Below are 22,603 nucleotides of genomic sequence, written 5' to 3' on the forward strand. Positions count from 1 at the left end.
GGAGGAGGCTGCTGACACCAGCTGTGCTGTGCTTTGCTGGCAGGCAGGCTCCGAGGGAAGACAACAGCTTCCCAGCAACAAGTATTAGGAGATAAGCTATCAGAGGCGTCCCATTGGGCCCTCTCTCCCTGGGCACTGCTGTGGTGCAGGCTAGCCCCCGGCTTCCTCCTTGTCAATTATGCAACTACACGTATTCTGTTCCACCTGTGGTCCCCTCGGCCTGGACTGGCTTGTGACAGAGGCAGCACTGGGTTTGGCTGTTAGGAGGGACCCCAGCAAAACAGAGCGGGGGCAGCAAGCACAGCTCCCCGAGGGGGCAAGGGGCAGGGAGAGAGGCCCTCTCCCTCCTGCAAGAACCAGTCACTCTCAATGCGAATCCTCCTTCAGGAACGACAGGACGAGAGACGGGCACAGGGAAGGGAGGGGTGAGGCCTGGCTTCTGCCTTGAGATGGAATCGGCCTCCTCTCATCTCCAGACTCCACGAAGCATTCTGCAGGAGATGGAATGTGGTTGTGGAGAGAGAGAGAGAGAGAGCTTATGGGGGGAAAAGACAGAGGGGAAAAGGGGGGGAGGGGAGAGCAGTGGCCCAGGCACACGCGCACGCGCGCACACACACACACACTCACACACACTCTCGCACAATCACATATACAGACCCCCTTATCTGATTAAGGATCCAAGGGAAGTCAAAAAGCTTCTGGAAAATTAAAATGACCCACCGGGTTAACCAGGCAAGATCTGCAGGCAGATTACGAAATCCAAGTCGAGTGGGGATTTCCTTTGCTCCTTGAGTCCCCAGCCCTTGTTCCTCAGGCAGAAGGACAGCAAGTCAGCCGGAGAGGGGGAGCCAAGGGCAGTACCAGCGCCCCCCTGAGCAGCAACTCTCACCCAGCAGGCCCTGTGGCCAGCGGCGGGGCGCCTGCACCTCTTGCTCCAGAAGGCAAGTGTCAGAAGGGGACTGGGGACAAGGACCGGGCCTTTGGTTCTGCCCAGAGGCCTGGGAGAGAGATGCTGTTTCCTCCTGTTCCTTGATTTCGGATTCTGGCCTCGGCCCCAAATGCAAAGGTTCTGGGGACGGATGGAGCCTCTCCCCTGAGCTCTGCCCACCGAGCTCAGTGTCCAGAATGCTGTGGGTGGCCGGGATCTGGCCCGCCCTCTGCCGGCCCCTGGCACCCGGCACCAATGGCTCTAGGCGAGTGCCTCTTCTGTCTGGGCCTCAACTTTCCCTGATGGAGAAAGGCCTCCTTAGCTGACACCAGGACTTCAGGGCAGCCTGAAGGGGGCGCTGCACCCTCCATGGGGCGCTGCTTCCACGGACTTTCGGTCCCATGGCTATAGGAAGGGTGACGGTGAGATGAGTTGGTCTGGGGACCACCTTCTGCACCATGTGGAGAAGTCCAGAGGCAGCTGGGTGAGCACATGTGGAGCACAGAGCTGGGAGGAGGACTCAAGAGCTGTGTGGGTTCGGGCACTGAGGCCAGGGACTGTATGAGTTCTCTCCGGAGTGATTGAGGGACATCAGGACCATGGACAGAGCAGAAGGGGCCCATTAGCTCCATAGATGGGGGAGGGGAGGGAGAGCCCTGCCTAAGATGAGGAAGAATTGGTCAGGGAGACACACAATCAGGGGAGAGGGATAGACCTGCAAGAGAGAGGTGGCCCCATATGGCAAATGTTGCAAAGGAGACCTGGTCACCCCTTCCACCCGTGTCCCCTTCCGTCCATTCTCTGCACAGCAAACAGACACTAGGACGCTTTCAACCATAAGTGAGACCACTCATTTCTCCGCTCTAACCCTTTAATTCCTTCCTTTCTCACTCGGAGTAATAACCAAAGGCCTTATCCAGCCGGCAAGACTCTACATGACCAGGCCCCCATGAACTCTGACCCCATCTCCTATTACTGCTCCCCGACTCCCTTCCCTCCAGACACACTGGCCTCCCTACTGCTCATGAACACATCAGGCCTGCTCCACCACAGGCCTGGGCACACCGTGCTCCCCCTGCCTGCAGCCCTCCAGCCCAGCCTCCACATGTCCCCCTCCCTCCTCCCTCTGTGTCAGTTCTCAGCTCAAATCCTGCCTTTTCAGAGACGTCTTCCCTGACCACCTAAGAGGCACACCTCCCCCCACCGCTCTGCCTCCCTCGTCCTGCCTTATCTCTCCTCCATGGCACTCACTGCCACTGCCACACTATGTGCCTTTTGATTGTCTGTCACCCACAGTGGTTCTCAACCTTCCTCATGCCGCGAACCTTTAGTACAGCTCCTCATGTTGTGGTGACCCCCAACCAGAAAGTTATTTTTGTTGCTACTTCATAACTGTAATTTCACTACTGTGATGAATCATAATGTAAATATCTGATATGCAGGATGTATTTTCATTGTTTGCAACCCACAGGTTGAGAACCGCTGCGTGTAAGCTCCATGATGGCAGGGATTTTTTGGTTTGTTTTTTGTTCATTGCTTTATCTTTGCTCCCCCCCCCCAACTACCCCCCTCCCCCCACCGCACCTGCTTTGTTCATTGTTCTACCTAGAATCATGCCTGGCACATAGTATGGCCTCAACAGTATTGTTGAATGAATGAATGAATGAATGAATGAATGAATGAATGAATGAGTGAATGAAGCTGAAGAAGATGACACCGGATAGTTCTTGTTAAAACTGGGAACCAGGAGGTGATGGTGGCCTTTGCTGGACAGGACTTGATGGGGACCAGAGCCTGGCTGTAGGTGAGGAAGTGGGGGAGGGTGGGACAGAGTGGGACTGGGAGGGGAAGCAAGGGTGGGCAGGCACATGTTCGAGAACACAGGGGAGTGAGGGGAAGGAGCCAAGGAAGAGAGCAAGGTTGAAGATGCAGGAGAGAGGGGCGGGATCATCGATGGCCCAGAGTCCCCGAAGATGCAGGAAGGAAAACACATTGCTAAGCCAATGGGAGAGGATACTGTTTCCCTCGGTTTATCCCGATATCGTAGAAGGGACAAAGGCCATGCGGGCAGACGGGCTGGGTTTGCGTTGCCCCTCACCCACCCCACCCCTTCCTGTCTGGGTGCTACGTGGGCTGTCTCGCCTTTCTCTGTCTCCATCTCCTCACCTGAAATAGGGGGACGAGAAGTCCTGCCTCATATATTGCTGGGAGGTTAGGTGAGAGAATTCATTTGTAAAATGCCTGGCACATAGCACTCTCTCATCAAATATCAGCTCCCCTTCTCTTTACTGTCGGCTCAGTCAAGAAAGAAATCTGACAATGCTTCCTTGACCTCATCAGCCAACGGCCAGGCATCCTTTCCTCAAAGGCTGTGATTGAATGGAATCGACAGCTCAGCCCCTCTAACAGCAGTGGGAAGAGGACGCTAACTACCTCCCCTACTCTGGGCCTCAAGCCACTACCTGAGTGATGGCCACCAGGGCCCAAGGCCAGCCTGGCCGGGAGGGTTCCATGAGGCTGGAGAGGGGCACCGAGCCCACAGCCATGAGCCGCCATGGCCACTGACCCGAGAATGCCCAGGGCCACCACCCTAGGGTCCCAGATCCTAGGAGACAGCGAGGAGGTTGGCCTTGGGCCGAGATAGCACTCGCTTCACCTCCCAGCTCCGCCACTTAGCCAGCTGTGCCACCTTGGGAGAAGGGCACCTCCCTCATCTTCCCAGAGCCTCACAGCAATCCCGCAAAGCAGCTCTTCCGCTCCCATTTCACCCAAGAAGAAATGGAGACTCAAAGAGGTAAAATAACATAACTTTCTCAGGGTCAGACGTCCTATCGTCCTATCGGGCTGGGTCCCAGCAGGAAGCTGATGGCTGACCGAAATAACGCCAGGAAAGTTGAATACAAGGGTTGTTTGAAAATGCATGGGCAGGACATAGGAAAGCCGCCAGGGATGTGGCAGTACCTCAGGGCAGGTAACTACAGGTACCTTCACCTGAAAGGGGGAGTCCCAGACCCCAAGAATGGAAAGGACTGTGTGGAGAAGGCCCTTTCAGAACCTTTCGTTGAGGAACCCCATGGGGAGGAAAATGAAAAGTTAAGCACTCCAACCCTACTCTTCCCTCCCTTTCAGCTTCTGCGGGTGCTCTCCATGCCATGAACCCGCGAAAAGCAGGGGGCTAGGAGCCACTGATGCGGTCCATGGGGGCTACCCTCCCTGGGCACAGGCAGGGAGAGCGGGTCTGGAGGGCGAAGGAACGATGCCCAGCACACACAGCCGACTCTGAGCTGGCAGAGCAAGAATTGGAATCAGAGCTATCCCACCTTCCTCTTGCCATGGCTCTTCCTGTGGATCCTCAGTCATTGCTCATGGAATGAATGTAAGGAGAGATGGGTGGGTGGGTGGGTGGGTAGATGCATGGGTGGGTTGATGGATGGTTGGTTGGATGGATGGGTAGGTGGGAGGATGGATGGGTGGATGGATGGATAGGTAACTCCTGCAGCCTTTCTTCATGTGGCTTTAACTAATCTCGTCACCTGACTAGAAACGTAAGGCTTGCTAGAAGGGTTATTTCTAAGCCGCAAGTGGGTTCCGAGAATAAAAGCCTTCTTCCTAGTTTCTCAGTCCCTGCAGGAGCTGCTGGCTTCTCTCTGGCGTCTGGCTCATTTTCCCTGCTGCTGCCGGAGCTGCTCCTTCTCATCAAGAGCCGAGCCTTGAGCCAGGCTCAGCTGCCTACCAATGAAGCGAAGCGCAGAGGGCAGAGGGCAGAGGGGCGCCGCCCTTGCCCCCCCCCCCCCCCCCCAAGGCTGGAGTGCAGAGCTGAGTTGCCAGCCCCTCTCGTAGTGCAGGGAGCTGTGGGAGTGGAAGGAGGAGGGAAGCGGGAAGGCAGGATGTTCGCTGTAATTATTTTCATTGATTTGTCTACTCGGATCCCAAGAGCTGCGTAGCCGTTGTGACATTTAATAAAAATAATTCAAGGTAAAAATACCTCCTTCCTCCCTGCTCCCTCCTCCTCCCTCATCAACACCCTTCGGCTTTCATCTCCCCTCTCGGACTCAGGCCAATTGCAAAAAAAAAAGGCAGGTGGAAGCAGGCACCCACTGATGGAGAAAAGGGGAGAAAAGGCTGGGGGCGGGGACCGGAAGCCCCGAATTTGGAGCCGGCGCTGGAACCAGCTGCTTGCTGACCCGGCACCCTGCTGCCTCTCTCTGAGTTTTGGATGCCCAGCCTGCAAAACTAGGAGGCGCCGCAAACATGTAATATGTCCTAATTCAGAGCAGGTAGTATAGGCCTGGACCCTTCTGAGGCAATGAGACTTGCCTTTCACATTTCCTGTAGACCTTGCTCCCATCTGCTGAGTTTATTTCTGATCGCTAGCATTTGACCATGGAAGGGTCCCCTCCCCCCCCCCCCCCCCCGCCAATACCACCATTTCTTGTTATTTTTCTGAGCCATGATAGCCCATCCTCTCCTTCTCCTTCTCTATCTTTAATTCATTGTGAAACAAATACTATTCAGCCCATTATACAGAGAGGATAAACTGAGGTGCTAAAGTGGTAATTGGTTCCTTGTCATGCTCACCATCTATATGCCTCATACTTTAAGTATATGGGCTTGTATACTGATAACGATTCTTCCCTATAGGGACTCTTGGGGAAACTGAGGCTCGGGGGAGGTTAAAGCTGTTGCCCAGAGACACACACTGGGAATCGCCAAGACCGGACACTGACTCAGGTCGCCGTGACTCCGGAGCCCACGGCTCTGCCCACTGGCGCTTGCTGCTTCTCCGTAATGTGCCACAGCTGGCTCTAAACCAGGCCTCCTGCCTTCCAGGCAGAAAAACGCTGAGAAGCACCCTGACTCGGCAGAGTGAAGGGAGCGGAGGAGAGCTGAGTTTGGAAAAGCTCCTCATTTCGGAAGTCTTCTGAGGCCTGGAGCCTTCCCGGGCTGCCAGGGGAGGATGTCACCAGGGTGACCTCGTAGGTTTCACCAAAGCCTGTGTTCTGGGGTAAATGACGGCTTTCCCCATCCTGCTGAGGAGAAAATCGATCGCCTCCGTGGAGATTTAGAACGGGACAGTGGCAGTTAGAAAACACGCCCCCAGGCAGGTGCTGGGAAAGGGGTCTCATTCCCCCTCCTACTCGTGCTGTCAGTGAAGCCGGCTGTGCCTCCTGCTCGCAGCAACCTGGGGAGTCCCAGCTGGGCCAGGGACACGGCTGAGGCCTCCCTGGGGTCCCCCCCCCCCCCCCCGGCTCCCAGTCCCACCTCCACTGCTGAGGCCTCCCTGGGACCTCCGCTCTCTCTGCCCAGGCCCCCACCCCCGCCCCTGCCCCTGTCAGCTAATGGATATTTTTCTCTGCACAGAGAGATTTACTAAATAACTGAACGAGGATGCATTAAGTCTGTGGGTTTGGAGGTTTGTTTTAGAGCGATTCTCGCCCGGAGAACCGGCCGCTGAAATTAAGATGCATTCTTCTCAGCAAATATTGATTTCAACTAGAAGCAACTCTAAGAAGCTCACCGCTCGCGGGATGAGAGCGCTGGCGGCTGCAGCTCGGACTCCGGGAGGGGTCACCTAGGTGCTCCCGCGTGGGGCCCAGGTGAGGTGATGAAGAAGATTCAGGGTTAAGCACAAGCTGAAAACTCACCACAAAAATATACCAAACAAAAACTCACTTTGAGCCCGGCCGGTGTGGCCTAGTGGTTGAGCATCGACCAGGAGGTCACGGTTCAATTCCCAGTCAGGGCACATGCCTGGGTTGTGGGCTTGATCCAAAGTGGGTGCTCTGCAGGAGGCAGCCAATCAATGATTCTCTCTCATCATTGCCGCTTCTATCTCTCTTTCCCTCTCCGTTCCTCTCTCTGAATTTTTTTAAAAAATGTGTTAAGGAATGAACTATTGATACATGCAACACCACCATCTTAAGTGGAAGAAGCCTGACTTGAAAGGTTAAATTACTACATGCTTCCATTTCTGTGACATCCTAGAAAAGGGATGGGTAGCCCTAGCCAGTTTGGCACAGTGGATAGGGCGTCGGCCTGCGGACCAAAGGGTCCTGGGTTCGGTTCTGGTCAAGGGCATGTACCTTGGCTGCAGACCCCTTCCTGACCAGGGCCCTGGTCGGGTTTCATGCAGGAGGCAACCAATCAATATGTTTCTCTCACATCAATGTTTCTCTCTGTCTTTCCTTCCCTCTTCCACTCTCCCTAAAAATCAATGAAAAAATATCCTCGGGCAAGGAGTAAAAAAAGAAAAAAAGAAAGAAAAAAAGAAAAAGAAAAAGAAAAGGGATGGGGAATCTCTATATAGAAAAGGCTAATATGCTAAGTGTCTGTCCGGGTAATGACATCACATAGCAATGACCAGCTTCCTCCCCCTAGCGACTAGCCTTCCTGCAGTTTCTTCAGCCCAGAAACACGACTTGCTTTATAGCCAGGTGGAAACATTTTACACTTTAACCAAATGTCTGTGAAGCATTTTCCCGTGCCTCATCTCATTTGATCCTCACCAAAGTCCTGGAGTAGGTAGATAGGAGACTCAGTAGAATCCTATTTTCTTTTCATTAGCCGGAAAACAGAGATTTAGAAAGCTTAGAAACTTGACCCGACCGAAAAGAAGTAAAAAATGGTGGACCTTGAAAATGAATTCAGGTTTTCTCACTGCACAGAATATAGTCAAACACTGCTACAGTTAAATATTGTACCCTTTGTTCTCCCTGAATGATCTACAATAATAATCTGCTTCGTGTTGATATTTACTGCTGTGTTGCTGACAATTACCTGAAAGAGAAGTTGGGGTGCTTCACTGGGCTGGAAAAAATGTAGCTAAATCAGAAGGCAGGTCTAATTAAGAAGTTTATTCTCTCTATATAAAAGGCTAAGTTGACTCTCACATGCATGATACATATAAAGCTCTCGCTGGCACCAATCGCACATGTGTGTTTTGATTGGTCATTGTCCATCGTGAATTTTGTTGACTCTTCTATTATAGAAAAAATGCGAATAGCAACATTAAAATATTTCTTCTAATTAATTTCCTTTCAATGTGCATGAATTTGTGCACCGGGCCATTAGTATATTAATAATTGCCAGGGGGAGGCCTCAGAGGAGAGGCTGACTACAAAAGGGCAACACAAGGAAACTAGGAGAATGACAGAACAGCACTATTCTGTGTCATGACTGTGGTGGTGACACCAATGCTACGCCTTTGCCAAAACCCATAGAACTGTCCTCTACCAAAGAGCAAACTTGCTCTGGCAGGTGTGACTTGGTTGGGCATCGTCCTGTGCACCGAAAGGTCACTGGTTAGATCCCCAGCACAGGGGGCATGCAGGAGGCAGAGATCGATGTTTTGCTCTCACATCAATGTTTCTCTCTCTCTCCCTCTCCCTTCCTCTCTCTCTGATAAATAATAAAATATCTTTAAAAAACACACACACACACAAAGAGCAAAGTTTTCTGTGGGTAAATTTGAAAATAAAATTTAAAACAGAAAAACAAACAGCCACAGAGACTTTGTAAACATGGCCATTTTGACATAGCTCTGCCAAAATGATGGCATCACACAGGTCCTGTCTTGCTTCAGACCTCCTCTTCCCTCCAGCCCTGTTCTCTCTGGTCTCTGAGATGGAGATGGGAAATCTTTCATGGGGAGTGAAGAAATGCTCGTGTGTGCCTCTTCCCCACGTCAACCTTTTCTGTCTTCCCTTTATGCAGCCGTTGGCTGTCAGGCTGAGGCAGGCGAGTCTGGGGGGGGATGGCGAATCCTCCTGCAGGGAGGGGCTGAGCAGGCTCAGGGCAGCCAGGGAGGCGGCCTTATCTGTGAGGGGCACTTTCCAAGACCCCCAGTGGGTGCTGGAAGCTGTGGATAATACAGAACCTTCTATACTACACTACATTGTTTCGTATGTGTGCATGCCTGTGATGAAGTTTAATTTATAAATTAGGCACAGGAAGAGATGAACAACAATAACTATTAATACAATAGGATAATTATAGCAATAATACAAGGGTCACTTACTCAGGCACTGTGACACTATGACGGTCCATCTAATAATCAAGGCAGCCGCTAAGTGGCTCATCAGCGGATACCCTATACAGCGCGGGAACACCAGACAAAGGGATGATTCACGCCCCGGGCGGGAAGGAGCAGGACCGTACGAGATTTCACCCCCCTACTCAGAACTGTGTGCAATTTAAAACGTATGAGTCGTTTATTTCTGGAAACCCCATTTAATATTTTCAGACCACAATGAACCCCAGGTACCTGAAGCCATGGACAGTGGCACAGCGGATGAGGAGGGACTACTGTACGTGGAGCTGGCGGCTCAGGCGCGGAGGACAAGGGCACCGCAAGGCCCCTTCTTCCTTGTTCAGCCTGAACTCCAGGGCAGAGCAGGCACCAGGCACCAGGCACCAGGGCAGAAGCCCAGGTGGGTGAGGGAAAGAACCCCCATAAACTCCCATGTCGGAGGACGAGGAAAGAGGTGAGGGAGAGTCTCATCATTAGTGCCCCTCTGCCAGCCCGATTGGCCAACTCCATCTCCCCACGTACTTGTTGTGTATCTTGAGCACATTTCTGGTTGCTCAGATGTTTAAATCCATGAGTTTGGGTGGGTTATAGCTCTGCCTTGGCTTCTGTAAATGGGAAAATAATCGTACCTACCTCAGAAGATTACTGAGATTATTACATGAGTAAATATCCATTCATTTTCTCGACAAATATTTATTGCCCATCTATTATGTACCTGTCACTGTCTTCTGGGCTTACGATACAGATAAAAATGCCTGTTTTCACGAGGTTTGCATTGTAGGGAGCAGAACAGATAGTAACAAAGACTAAAGATATGATGTGGTGGGTGGTGGAAATGCCGTGAAGAGAAGGGGCTAGAAATTGAGAGCATGGGGCGGGAGGGGGGAGGGGGGGTTTATATAGGACAATCAGGAAAGGGAAGATTTGCCCAGGAGGCAGTGTTTGAGCAGGGATCTGATGGAAGTGAGAGTGGGTGGGGAAGGGAGCGTTTCATGCAGAGGGAACAGCAGGAGTGAAGACTCTGAGGCTGTGGTGTGCGTGCCAAGAGGCCAGCGTGGCTACTGCAGAAAGGAAAGAGTGAAAATGAGATCAGAGAATTGCGAGAGACCCGGTGGTGAGGGGCGGGGAGACCCTTGTGTGTGCTCTATCGTTTTGTTCAGAGTAAGATAAGAAGACTTTCAAAGCCTTTGAGGAGTGACATGATCTGACTCATGTTTTCAAAGGATCTCTCTGGACAGTTTGCGAAGAATAGTCAGTAGGGCAGTACGGGTGAAGCAAGGAAGTTATTGCTCAACCTGGAGGAGAGAGGGTGGTGGCTCAGACAAATAGAAACACATATATAATACAATAGAGCCCGGTGTATAGAAAGCGCTCAGTCAGTGTTATCTATAACTGCTATTGCTAGCATCATCAAGTTCATCATCATCATCAAGAGACGGAGCTCAGCCCGACAGGTGTGACTCTGGTTCCAGGAGGTCATGGTTCAAGTGCAGGTCAGAACACATGCTCAGGTTGGCTGCCTCCTCATGCAGGAGCCAGATAATCAATGACTCTCTCTCATCATTGATGTTTCTATCTCTCTCTTCCTCTATGGAATATATATATTCCTATATGGAATATATATATATATATATATATATATATATATATATATATATATATAGAGAGAGAGAGAGAGAGAGAGAGAGAGAGAGAGAGAGAGAGGTCAGGTCATGCCCCCAGAGGGAACAAACACCAGACCCTCCTGGACTCCACATGGAGTTCATTGAACTTGATGTACCCACCATGGGAACCTAGAGCCTCTGGGCAAAGTTTCTCTCTCTCTCTTTCCTCCAAGAAAAGTGACAGGGATTTCTGACACTACTTTAGTTTAGATAAAGAACCAAATGGAAATTGTCCAGAGGGCATATGTCTCAGGAATAGGGCAAACAGAAGAGAATCACTCAGGTTGGGCAATACAAGCTGTTGCTGCTTCTATCTGAGCATCTCATTTAATCTTCAAATTGTGTTCAGAAGTAGTTAGCGCAATTCCATCCCCAGATGAGGAAAGTGGACCTGAGGAAAGCTAACTGCCCAGGGTCCATAATAGAAATAGCACTCTGACTCAGGGGGTGGTAGATCTCCAGGCATCCCTGCTCCCCAAAACGCAGCTCAGCCTTCCCAAGTTGGTTGTATACATTCTATGACATGGGTCCAAGGTCCCCAATCAGGACTCAGACCTCAAGTCATGCCTCTGAGCACCTCCCCATCTTTGGCTTTCCAATACATAGACTCAACCAGCTCTGAAATCACTCTCTCTTTTGCTCCTTGTGTACAAAGGTAGGTTCTCTTCTTTGTTATGGAAAACTGTGGATCCCCAAGAACTGTCATCTGTCTTGACTGTTGCTTTTTGCAAACACAAGAATGATAAACTCTTACCTGGTAGAGTTTTTCAGACTTATCTCAGGGAAAGCCACGTATCTGCAGCAAACAAGTTGACCTCCTAGAAAATTTATGGCTTTTCTGTTCTAACAAAGAAAAGCTCACTGAAGTTTTTTTTTCTACCTGTGAAATATCATGTATAAGCATATCAAAAAAAAAAATCAAGTATCTTTGAAGAAAGAGCTAATTCTAAGACCAGGACAGGGGAAAAGTACAAGGTAAGCCATAATATCTTTATGCCAGAAACAAGGAAGCTATCAAACATGGTCAAAGATTATAAGATTTGTGTCAAAATGACTCAGGAGCAATCTTGAATAGGATCCCACTGGTCAAAGCTGGTGCAATGTAAGCATCAGTAAAGATAATACACTCTATTAAAACACATCTGCCCTGGCCGGTGGCTCAGTTGGTTGGAGGATCATCCTGGGTGCCAGAGGGTTATAGGCTCAGTTCCGGGTCAGGGCACATACCTAGGTTTCAGGTTTAATCACTGGTCAGGGCACAGATGGAAGACAACTGATCCACGTTTCTTCTCTCTCTCTCTCTCTCTCTCTCTCTCTCTCTCTCTCTTTCTCTCTCTCTCCCCTCTCTCTCTCTCCCTCCTTCTTTCTCTCTAAAATCAGTAAATATATCCTCAGGTGAGGATAATAATAATAATAATAAATATAAATAAGTTTTAAATAAAAACACATCCAGATGTTTAAATCCATGAGTTTACAATGATACTGAAAACATAAAATAAACCTAATTGGTCACTTCTGAAAAATACTAGGAAACAAACTCATTCTTTTGAAAACTGGCAAATAAAGGTAAAAAACCCAACACATATCCTATCTTTCCCATACAAATGCTACCACAGGTAACCAAATATTTCGTGAAGAAAATTTCATCTTTATAGAAGAAGTATTACAGCTGAGAAACAAAGAGTGAATGACTGGTATCATTTTGTAGTAACTAATGGGTGAATCAGTCTAGGACAGGGTCGTGGACAGTTCCATGACCGAAAGACAGCTAGATATTGACACCTCCTGATGGAAGAGCACAACACGGAAATAAACCAAGCCTTCCTGATCTATCTAGTTGCCAGTTTAAGGAAATTTAGGGGCAGAAGAACACATTAAATGGGACCATGGCATTCAGCAAAATCAGAGTTTGGGAAAATCTACAGGACAAAGGACCCAGTTACTACAAAAAAATTAATTCCACGAGAAAAAATATATACTGGAAGTGGGAATTATAGATTAAAGGACACATAAGAGACATACCAATCAATCAAAATATGTAGATCTTATTGGATCCTGATAAAAGTAGAGTGCAAAAAAAGTCTAGAGACAATCGAGGAAATGTCAATGCTGATTGGGTATTGAATGAAATTAAAGAATTAATGTTCAGTTTTTGGTGTGTGCATCAGTTAGCTGTTGCTGCATAACAAACCACACAAAATTTAGTGGCTTAAATCAAGGACTGTTTTGTTTGTTCATGATTCTGTGAATCACTAATCGGGGCAGGTGTCAGCTGGGATGGCTCCTATCTGTCCCACATGGTGTGGTTGGTTCACTCATATGCATGGACTCTGTGGGAATGGCTGTGCTCCATATGGCCTCTCATGCACAAGGGGGCTAGCCTGGGCCCTGGGCTGCTTCCTTTGGTGGCAGAAGTATTGGCAGCAAGCGGCAAGAAAGAGAAGACCCAATAGCCAAGTGCCTTCTGAGCTTCCGCCTTGCATCGTGTTTGTTTTTGTCTCATGGGCCCAGAAAGCCACATTGTCAAGCACAGAGGCAATGCAGGAGGGGATGTCACGAGGGCATGAAAACTGAGAGGCATGGTTCATTGGAGGTCATGCTGTAACAACTTACCACAGTGCGACTGTAGTTTCAAAAGAGTGTTTATCAACTAGATGTGCATATTAATATATATATATCTATCTAAAAGCCTAAGCGACCGAATGACCAAATGACAGAACGAGTAGACTGCTCGCTATGATGCACACTGACCACCAGGGGGCAGACGCTCAATGCAGGAGCTGCGCCCTGGTGGTCAGCGCGCTCCCACAGCCAACCTCTCATGGTCCCTCCCCCTGGCCGGCGGCCTGATCAGCCCTGATTGGGACTGGGCGAGATGGCCCCGATCGTTGGCCAGGCCAAGGGACCCCACCAATGCACAGAGTTGTGCACTGAGCCTCTAGTTTCCATATAAAATGATATGCTTCGAAGTAATCAGGGTGAGGGATGGAGGAGTGGGTGAGTGTAGAGATGAAATGAGATTGGCCATGAGTTTTTGAAGCTGATTGATGAATATGTGATGGATTGTTCTATTACTGCCCCTACTTTTTCGTGTATTTGAAATTTTTAATGAGATGGAGTTCTCTTTTTAATGTCTGGTCAACTGCCAGCACTAGGAGACCCAAGGGAGACAAGAGCATTCACACCATCATTGTTCCTCCCAAGATATCATGTTCTGCTTCCCAAAGTAATGAGGAGTGAGGCAGCACCAGGGAAACTCTTCTAGGCATTGTGCTGCCTTCCTCTCTTTGGAGAATAATGTGAAGCTGAACTGCTTGCATAAGCATCATGATAAGAATAACTCCATCAGCACCTGTATACCCAACACCTATGGTTTTATTTGTTAGTGTTCACTTTTCCCCCCAGATTATTGGAGGACTTAGGACATGGAACTATTCTATATGATAAATTGCAAATTGTTGTGATTATTAAAAGAAAGAAGAATGAGAGAATGAGAGCTCAGGAGCCCAAGGGGGTGGGGCTCAGAGGCAGGGGCCTCTATTAACAGAAAGCTCATGGAGGAGAAGGGAGAGATGAGGAGATGAATCGCCTCCAACTGGGATCAACCAGCATTCACTGCATGCATAATGTGTGCCGAGCATTTGTCTGGATAGAAAAAGGGAAAATTGTTAACGTTTAGACGTGATTTATTCCCTTAAAGTGCTTGCAATCATTTATTCACTCAAAACACATATTGAGTGCCTACTACACGCCAGGCCCTGTTAGATGCTAAATGGGAATAAAAAGATGATTTAAGATATTTTTTCCAATCTGTATTAATGAGGACAATTCCAGTTGTAATAATAAATTACAACTCAAAGAGGCTGAAGCAGAAAAGATTACTTCCTGGCTCATGCAGCTGGAAAGTCTGGGGGTAGTAGCTTCAGGCACGTCTGGATCCAGGTGCTCCAGCAACTGTCGCCAGGAACCTGTCTCTCTCCATCTCTTGCATCCGCCTCCCTCTGTGTGGGCCTCATTCCCAGACAGACTTGCTTTCCCACCGGCAGCCACAGGTTTGCGTCCGGCCACCCTGGCAGCAAATGTCCCAGGACTGGGTCTCCCTGCGGCAGCCTGGCCCAGTGCCCGCTCTTGGTCAGGGAGAAGGAATTAGCTGATGGCCGGGCCTAGGCTGTGGACCTGGCTCAGAGACCGAGGAAGAGGGGAGTCCTACCCAGCAACATAGAGTGAGAGAATCCCCAAAGGATAACCACAGTGTGGCCACCACAACAAGGAGCCTGGGTATTGGCTTGGCAAAGCCAGTGTGTTCCTCAGGTGCTTACATTCATTCATTCATTCATTCATTCATTCATTCATTCATTCACTCACTCAATACATTTCCATTGAGTACTCGTGTCCCAGACTCTGTTCTAGGTGCCAGGGTTACAGCAATTGGCCAAGACAGACAAAGCCACCGGGGCTTGTATTCTAGAGGGAGAGACAGAAAACAAAAAATGCCGACAATAAATTGTTATTTAAACTCCAGATCATGATTTCCCATGAAGCAAGTAATAATGAAGAATCTGAAATGGGCTGGCAGGGGAGTAAGGGGTACACAGGAGGGAGGGAAGCTGCGAGGGCCAGACGTGAGCCTGGGTCTGTCCCGGCGGGAGCCCCCTGCCCTTCCTTAGCCCAGGCTGCTGTGTCTGTCCCCACCCTTTCCCATTAGGAAGTTGGCTGCTTCATAAATGTGTGGGGTGGGAAGAGCACTGAGCAAGGAGTCAGGGGGCCCCCGCCCAAGCCTTCTGCGCCCCAGCTTCACAGCAGCACTCCGGGCCACTCAGCCCGTCTCTCTGGGCCTCACTTTCATCATCTCTAAACGGGGTACCTCCATGTTTCAACAGCGAATTTTCTTAGACAATGATGACAGCACTCATTGATTGCTGGAGGCCATCAGTTGTGCCTGGCCAGTGTGGCTCAGTGGTTGAGCATCAACCCATGAACAGGAGGTCGCAGTTCAATTCTCAGTCAGGGCACATACCCAGGTTGCAGGCTCGATCCCCAGGAGGGGCCGTGCAGGAGGCAGCCGATCAATGAGTCTCTCTCATCCTTGATGTTTCTCTCTCTCTCCCTCTCTTCCTCTCTGAAACCAATTTTAAGAAATGTAAAGGCCATGAGTTGTCATAGTCTGTCCATTACTGTCAGATTGGGCCTTTGGCCTTGGGATTTAGGACGGTGCCCTCTCCGCCAGGTAGGTGCTCAAGGACCCTCCCAGAGCAGTTAAGACTAGGTTTGCCAGATAAAATGCAGGACCCAGGTGAGGTTTGGGGGTACAAGAGGCAAAATACCAGTCCTGAGCACCTAGCTGCACCCTCCATCTCTCCACTCCTTCCTCCCTCAGTCCTAGTCCGCCGCCTTGTGGGCCTCACGCCGTGGGGCTGGGAGGATGCTAGAGCAATCGCAGGGCTGGGAGGGAGTGGGAACATAAGGGAGAAGGACAAAGAGAGAGGCAGAGTAACTGTATCAGAGACAGAGAGTGGGGGGAGGGAGGAGAGAGGCAGGGGGGACCTTTCTGGAGGCTCCTGGCGCTTGCAAGGGTGGGGCGTGGGGTGATGCAGGCTCCGCAGAGCACCAAGTTCAGGCAGCAGCGGGCCCTGTGTTCCAGCCCCTGAGATGGTGGCGGCAGGAGCCATAAAGCTTCTTAGAGGTAAATTGTCTCCCTTTGAGGCATCCCAGACGCCAGCAGAGAGCAGAACAGAAGCCGATTACAGCCGGCAAGCCGGGGGTTCTTTAAGCCTCTCTCGTTCTCACTCTCTTACAGATCCAGTCCTGCCACCAGTCCTGTCGCCTCCAAGGGGGTGCGAGGATTCCCAAACCCCATGATAATCGCTGTCTTCTTCTCCGTCGGAGGATGAGCACGTGGCAGAGGGGGCAGCAGGCTCCACTGAGAGATGGAGATATCATTCCCTGTCTCGTCTCAGGATCCCAGCCCCCCCTCCCCCCAACATTAGCCCAGTCCTCGGTGACTTGAGCCTCTGCAACAAGCAGCTGCACCAGCATTTTAATCCTGTACACACACACACACACACACACACACACACACACACACACACACACACACACCGTGCTCTCTTCAAAAGCCCTGTCAGGTTCCCAAGGGCCCTCCCTGCACACAGCCCCCCAGGACTTCTATCCAGAGCCCAGAGGGACCTGAACAGTCAGCCTGCATCCAAGGCAGGGAACCCCACGCCCCGCTCAGCCCTCAGGGAGCAATCCGTCCCTGGGGGAGAGTGACAAGGGCCAGGGCCCACCCCACTCCTGCAGCCTGGAAGGGGCTTCGGGGAGGCTGAGGGGAGAGCCAGGAAAAGGGGGACCTGGGGACCTTAAGCCTCAGTGTGTCTGGGGTGGGAGAACGGTGGGGGCCAGGGGCTGATTCATAGCACAGATTAGCCGGTTCTTCTCCGGTTGCAATTAAATTTTCCCCGGGGAACTTCCATCTCCCAGTTGTATTTCCGCACCCTGGGGCCTCCAGGAGCTTGTGCACAGTCCTCCAAAAATGTGCAGATCTTACTGAAACTTCCCAGCCTGCCCTCCCCAAGGCCAGTCCTTCAACTTTGCCCCAGATGGCTCAGGGTTCAGGGTCATCGCCGCCCGCATCCTGTGTGTCAACATCCATCTCACAGTGGAATCCCTCGGACTGGACACCAGGTTCCCACACAGAGTGGTTCTTTCACCTCCTTTACTCTGAGAGCCATACCTTTAGTAATGCTGCCCAAGATTTTGCGAATTCTGGCCAAAGGTTAGACTGAGCTCTAGCCACTGACCCCAGTTACCGCGAGGGAAGAAAACTCCCCAGATGTCAGATATTTAAAGATCCCTGAAGGAGAAAGAGAAACTCCAAAGGTCCGAGGTTGGCTTTCGCAAATACTACTTTCTCTCCCCCATGTTCTTTTCTGCTGTCTGCCATCCGGAGCCTCCCCGCCACCCTCCCTGGCCTTCCTTCCTCTTCCCGCCTCTTCTCACTTAGACTTCGGGTAACTGCATGACCTTGGGCCAGTCACTTTTGATAATCCCTGGCCGCTTATCTCACAGAACCTGCGTGAGACTCCGCGCAGATAATTAATGCATGAGAAAGCACTTTGAAGACTATTCAACACTGCACAAATGAAAGGCATTATTTATTTACTTGCCCACTTATTTATTAATCTTGCACATGACCCTGTGCTGAGAGTTCCATAAAGGGAGATAAATACGCAGAGCAAATGGCTGCCCAGAGCTTGAATCCTGGAATGTCAGAGCCAGAGGGTGGGGGTGGGGGGCAGAGGGAGCAGAGAGAGCAACCCCTTCATGGTACAGATGGGGGAACAGAGGCCTAGAGACGAGTAATAGCTGATGTTGTACTTTAGGGTGTTGACTTATTTAATTCTCCAAACGCCTATGCAGCAGGGACTATCATCACCCCATTTACAAGATGAGGAAATGGAGGCACAGAGAAGGGGGTAACTTGCCCCAGGTCATCCAGCTAACGGGAGCCACAGCGGAGTCCAGCCCTTCACCACGGGCAAGGTCACCCAGTGCGTCGGGAGCAGAGGCTGCCGGCCAGGGCTGCTTCCATTCCAGCCGCCCCCACATGGAGACATGAACCGGCCACTGAACATGGACAGGGGCCTGGAGAGCAGCTCAAAGTGGCATTAAATGGTCCCCTCATGTGATCCTGGGGACCAGTATCCATCCTCCTGTTCAGGGCTCCTCCCAATAGCCCTCCTGACTCCTTGCAGTCCAAGCCCCAGGGGCCTGTCCCTCTGTCCTGGGCTCCACACTGGGCCAGGCCTGAGGTCAGTGCAGCTGCAGCCAGGGCCCAGGGAAAGGTCAAGACGCCAGCCTGTCCCGGGCCTCTTTCCACAGGACTCCGATCCACTTCCTGAGCGCAGACTTGCTGCCTCCCATCTTCACATCCAGCCCTCCCTTCTCCTCAAGGCCCTCATCTCCTTCTGGTCCCACTGAAATACTTGCCACCCTCCACGCTCTTCGGCGTTAAACAGACCAGAGTCCGCATCCCAGCCTCGTGGCTTAATAACAGCACTGCCTGGGCCGCCAGCTCCCCTCCTGGCTGCAGTGTCTGCATCTGTGAAACAGGGAGGGTGCCGATAAAAAGAGGTTTACCATTGCCCTTCTCAACCCGCAGGTGCCAACAGTTACCTGGGGATCTTGTTACCAGAGACTGACTCAGCAGGCCTGGGTGGGCCGGAGTGTCTGCGTTTCCAACGGGCTCCCAGGCCTGCTGATGCCATGGGCACACTTGGAGCCACAGGGCTTTATAAGACCTCGCCTGATGCCTAGCAGACAGCACCAGCTCCCTGGTGGTGGTGGGGTGCGGCCGGATGGAAGGGACCCAGGATGTCCCTGGGGCTCCATGGCTCCGGGCAAAGGAGGTTGCTCCAGGCTGCTCCTCCCTTCACCCACCCTGGCAGCTTTTTTAATGTGCTAGCACTTTATCAGGGGGTGCAATCTTGGCCTTTTTATACAAATCAAATTGCCAAGAACCTCAAAGATGGCCTCAAAGATGGTCCCCTTGCAAAGGACCTAAATAGACACCTTTCAAAGGAGGACATTCAGAAAGCCAAGAGACATATGAAAACATGCTCAAAGTCACTAATCATCCGAGAGATGCAAATCAAAACAACAATGAGGTACCATCTCACACCTGTCAGACTGGCTATCATCAACAAATCAACAAACGACAAGTGCTGGAGAGGATGTGGAGAAAAAGGAACACTTGTGCACTGCTGGTGGGAATGCAGACTGGTGCAGCCACTATGGAAGACAGTATGGAGTTTCCTTAAAAAACTGAAAATGGAACTCCCATTTGACCCTGTGATCCCACTTCTAGGAATATATCCCAAGAAACCAGAAACACCAATCAGAAAGGATATATGCACCCCTATGTTCATAGCAGCACAATTCACCATAGCTAAGATCTGGAAACAGCCTAAGTGCCCATCAGTAGATGAATGGATTAGAAAACTGTGGTACATCTACACGATGGAATACTATGCTGCTCTAAAAAGGAAGGAACTCTTACCATTTGCAACGTCATGGATGGAACTGGAGAGCATTATGCTAAGTGAAATAAGCCAGTCAATGAAGGAAAAATACCACATGATCTCACTCATTCATGGATAATAGAGACCATTATAAACTTTTGAACAATAATAGATACAGAGGCAGAGCTGCCTCAAACAGATTGTCAAACTGCAGCAGGAAGGCCGGGGAGGGTTGGGGGGCAGGAGGTAGGGGGGTAAGAGATCAACTAAAGGACTTGTATGCATGCATATAAGCATAACCAGTGGACATAAGACATTGGGGGGTAGGGGAGGCTAGGGGACTGTCTAGGGCGGGGGGATAAAATGGAAAAAAAAAAAAAAAAAAGATGGTCCCCTTCCTCCCAATAAATTAATTTATTTTAGCCTTTTAAAAAATATTTTTTAAAATTAATTTCAGAGAGGAAGGGAGAAGGAGAGGGAGAGAGAGAGAGAAACATCAATGATGAGAGAGAATCATTGATCGGCTGCCTCCTGCACGCTCCGCACTGGGGACTGAGAGCCTGCAACTGGGCATGTGCCCTGACTGGGAATCGAACCGTGACCTCCTGGTTCCTAGGAGGATGCTCAACCACTGAGCCACGTCAGACGGGCTGTTAGCTTTGAGAAGAAAGATGATATGACAGTGGCTCCCAGAAGGCAGTCTGAGAGGCAGGGGGAGGGAAGGCACCCACACATTGCCTTGGCATTGGGAAGGGGAGCTGGGGGCAGCTCTGGGGGTGGCCCTCGGGCCTCTGCTGACTCTGAGAACATGCCCCCAAACTTGGGCTGAGCCCACTGTCCGCCTGCATATCCTGCCAGGCCCGTGGGAGAGGGATCCTGGATCTAGCCCTGCCTCCAGGTGCCAGCCACCAGCCCCTGGTGTGACCTGGGCCCCTCTGGGCCCCGTCTCCTCTCAGTAACTGGAGGGGGTGCAATGGCTTCTCTCTCCTCCCATGAGGCTGCAATCAGCGGTGAGGATGGAGGCAGGAAAGGAGGAGGGTGTGAAGGGATAAGCGAGAGGGCGTGGGGGATGGAGAACTGAAACACCCGAAGAGAAACATTCCACTTGGAAACTAAATAGAGTTACTTTGTCAGGAAACAGGGCACACGGCACCATAAATATTCAAGTAATTTACTATAAAACGCCATCCTGTTTTATTTTGTTTTATTCCCAAGTCAAAACCACAGCGCGGACCTAAGTCAAGAACATCAACAGTGCGGGCAGGAGCAGAGGAGGAAATAAACAGAGGGCAGCCTCGCTCAGCACCAACTTGGGGCAAGTCAACCCCACCACCTGTCTCCATGGAAACGAAGCAGGGCCAGGTGGGCCACTCTGAGGCCAGAGAACCAGGGCACGGGCTCCCTCTGTTGGGTAAAGCTGGACACGGCGTAGCCCAGGAGGGAGACCCAGAGATGGGGGCCCCAGACTGGCCAGGGCAGGGTGGGGTCCAGCCTCTTAAAAGGTTCTGAACCAGAGCAGCTGCCCATCCTGTGCCCTGTAAGCACAGGTGCCCCCAGAAAATGAGGCTGGGCTCAGGGGAGATGGACAGAGCCAAAGAAACCAGGGTTTGCCCAGCTGGTGTGGCTCAGTGGTTGAGCCTCGACCTATGAACCAGGAGGTCACAGTTCAATTCCCAGTCAGGGCACATGCCTGGGTTGTGGGCTCGATCTCCAGTGGGGGGACGTGCAGGAGATAGCCAATCAATGGTTCTCTCTCATCATTGATGTTTCTAGCTCTCTCTCCCGCTCTCTTCCTCTCTGAAATCAATATATATATTTATGAAAACAGGATTCAAATCCTGTCCTACCTCTCACTGGCTGCAACGGGGTAAGTTGCGTAACCTGTTAGAACCTTAGTTTTCTCATCTGCAAAATGGGGATAATTCCCGCAGCTCCTAGGGTTGTTGGGAAGATTAAAGGAGATCATCCATGTCAAGTATCTGACCCTCCTAGGAGCGGGCACCGCCAAGAAGTCCAGGGCGCTAAACGGGCCGGTCGCTCTGGGAAGCAGCTGCCTGCCCCTGCCACCCTCTGCCTCCACATCCTGCCCACCCCTGCCCCGCCCCTCCTTCCCTGTGGGCTCTGCTGGCGCATGAAGCCCCCACAACAATGAGGACAGCAAGCAGCACTGAGCGCTCTGCAGGTGCCTGTCTCCCTCAGGCATCACAGCGGCCCTCACCCACAGGCGTCCTGTGAGGAGGCAGAGATGTGGCAGCAGGTGCCCAGGGTCACACAGCGGTCAGTCCGGGTTGGGCCCACACGCGCACCGAGGCCGGCCGGGCTCCGAAGCTATGCTCTTCACTACGTCCTCGCTTCCTCTGCTGCCATGGAGAGAACACGCCCCGAGTTCCGCACCCCAGTCTCAGCTCTGCCCACGGTCAGCCGTGCAGCCTGGCGGGTCTCTCTCCTGCAGGGCTTCCGTTCCTCACCTGTCACAGGGGGCGGTCCCTAAGGGCCGCTGGCTCTGAGGCTCCCTACTGAGCTGGAGGAAAGGGGAGGTTTGGTTCTTCACCCAGAAGGTGATGACAGGGTCAGAGGGCTGACAGCTGGGCCGTGGGGCACCCGCCCAGGGGCCTGCCGCCTCTCCTGTCTCTGCCTGTGCTGTCCCTGCTGCCTGACAGGGACAGGCCCCGCAGAACTGCGCTGGGTGGGGACCTCTGATCGGAGCTGGGTGTAAACCTCTCACACTCATGCTCTCGCTCTTCCTCACTCGCTCCAGCTCCCCAGGGCTTCTGTGATCAAAGTGCTTTACCCTACGTCTCCCAGGGCAGGCTGCCAGGAGGCGGCAGGAGACCGTCCGACAGGCCCCAGCTAGGGATAGAGACATCCTAGGTGGCTTCCCGATGTGCCTGCCCAGCCCGGGCTGTGGGAGGCTGGTAGGCAGGGTCTCTGCAGGGAGGTGTCAGCAGGAGGTAATAATGAT

This window comes from Myotis myotis, unplaced genomic scaffold, assembly GCF_014108235.1.
Source record: "Myotis myotis isolate mMyoMyo1 unplaced genomic scaffold, mMyoMyo1.p scaffold_m19_p_17, whole genome shotgun sequence".
Taxonomy (NCBI): domain Eukaryota; kingdom Metazoa; phylum Chordata; class Mammalia; order Chiroptera; family Vespertilionidae; genus Myotis; species Myotis myotis.